The sequence below is a fragment of the Rattus rattus genome, chromosome 4 (genome assembly GCF_011064425.1).
Source record: "Rattus rattus isolate New Zealand chromosome 4, Rrattus_CSIRO_v1, whole genome shotgun sequence".
Lineage (NCBI taxonomy): Eukaryota > Metazoa > Chordata > Mammalia > Rodentia > Muridae > Rattus > Rattus rattus.
The window spans coordinates 9,801,672-9,803,961 of NC_046157.1; the positions used below are offsets into that span (position 1 = coordinate 9,801,672).

Consider the following 2,290-nt stretch of genomic DNA (forward strand, 5'->3'; position numbering starts at 1 on the left):
CAGACTAACCAGAGGGCACAGAAAGTATATTCAAATTATCAAAATGAGAAATGAAAAGGGAGACATAACAACAGAATCTGAGGAAATTAAAAAAAAAATCATCAGATCCTACTACAAAAGTCTATATTCAACAAAACTGGAAAATCTGGAGGAAATGGACAAATACCAGGTACCAAAGATAAATCAGGATCATGTAAACCATCTAAACAATCCCATAATTCCTAAAGAAATAGAAGCAGTTATTAAAAGTCTCCCAACCAAAAAAAAAGCCCACAATCAGATGACTTTAGTTCAGAATTCTATCAGACCTTTAAAGAAGACCTAATAAGAATACTTTTCAAACTATTCCACAAAAATAGAAACAGAAAGATTACTACCTAATTCATTCTATGAAGCCAAAATTACACTTATACCTAAACTACACAAAGACCCAACAACGAAAGAGAACTTCTGACCAATTTCCCTTATGAATATCGACACAAAAATGCTCAATAAAATTCTCGGAAACCGAATCCAAGAACACATCAAAACAATCGTCCAGAGGTTAAGCCCGGGTAGCAAGGCCTTGGTGTTGGTTTCTCCTGTCCCCTAAAGTACCCAGGCCTGCGTCATGGTCTTTCAGCACCGACCTGGAAGCAAAACTGGGAGTGGGAGCGTGGCCTCCTCCTCAGAGATCAACCCGGATCTAAGAGAGCGCCTGCAGCAACTGGCCCTGGAAACCACTGAGATCAATAAGGACCAGTATTTCACGAGGAACCACCTGGGATCTTATGAGCACAAACTCTGCTTGACTCTGCATAACAATGAGGGGAGCTACCTGGCCCATACCCAAGGGAAGAAACATCAGACTAACTTGGTCCGGAGCTGCCAAGGAGGCCAAAGAAGCCCCCGCCCAACCTGTACCAGAGAAGGTCAAGATGGAAATGAAGAAGTTTGTGAATAGTGGCCGCCCTGGCTACAAAGTGACCAAGCAGAGGGACACAGAGATGGGCCAGCAGAGCCTGCTGTTCCAGATTGACTACCCTGAGATTGCAGAGGGTGTCATGCCCCGCCACCGCTTCATGTCTGCCTATGAGCAGAGGATCGAGTTCCTGACCGCCGCTGGCAGCCTACTGCCAGGCTCATGGCTGCTGGAGCCCTGTGAGACCATTGCCTTCGGGAGGTGCCAAGCCACAGATCGACAAGGCTGAGGGCAAGTTTTGGACCCACTGGAACCGAGAGACCAAGCAGTTCTTTTTTTCAGTTCTACTTTAAGATGGAGAAGCCCCCAGCCCCTCCCAGCCCCTCCCAGCCCCTCCCAACCTCCCAGAAGGACCCCTAGGCGTCAAGCGGCCCCGGACCCCATTCATGAATGGACTAACTCCTTGCCCACCACTCCCTGATGCCTTGCCCCCACCTCCACCTGGTGGCCTGCCTCTTCCTCCTATGCCCTCAATGGGCCTGCTCCCTCTGGGTCCCCTGGACCTCCCCAGATGCCCACACCAGCTCCTGGGGTGCACCCCCCAGCACCAGTGATTCATCCACCAACATCTGGGGTCCATCCTCCAGCCCATGGAGTGCATCCACCAGCTCCAGAGGTCCACCCCCAACTCCAGGGGTCCACACCCCAGCTCCAGGGGTCCACCCCCCAGCTCCAGGGGTCCACCCTCCTCCATCAGCTGGAGTTCATCCTCAGGCTCCAGGGGTGCATCCACCTGCTCCTGCAGTCGACCCTCAAGCCCCTGGCATACACTCCCCAGCTCCTGGGATCCACTCTCAGGCACCAGGGGTCCATCCTCAGCCTCCAGGGGTTCACCCTACTCCTATGCCCCCCATGCTAAGGCCTCCCCCAGACAACTGAGCAGCCCCACTGCCACCAGCCTCTGGGGTCTGTGTGCTCTTTTCCCATGGCCAGTCCTTGGGAGGTTTTCTATTTTGTCCTGTCCTAAGTCAATTAAACAGCCTCCCCCATGGAAAAAAAAATCATCCAACATGATCAAGTAGGCTTCATCCCAGGGATGCAGGGATGATTCAATATATAGAAATCCATCAATGTAATCCACTATATAAACAAACTCAAAGAGAAAAAAACCACATGATCATTTCATTGGATTCTGAGAAAACATTTGACAAAATTCAACACCCCTTCATGATAAAAGTCCTGGAAAGATCAGGAATGCCAGGCCCATAACTTAACATAGTAAAAGCCATATACAGCAAACCAGTAGTCAACATTAAACAAAATGGAGAAAAACTTGAAGCAATTCCACTAAAATCAGGGACTAGATAAGGCTGCCCACACTCTCCCTTC

General features: G+C 49.5%; 1 pseudogene; it reads left to right on the top strand.

Annotated features, from left to right (window-relative positions):
- Nucleotides 1-569: 569 nt before the first annotated feature.
- On the top strand, nt 570-1,840 carry LOC116897803 (annotated as a pseudogene).
- Nucleotides 1,841-2,290: the final 450 nt, after the last annotated feature.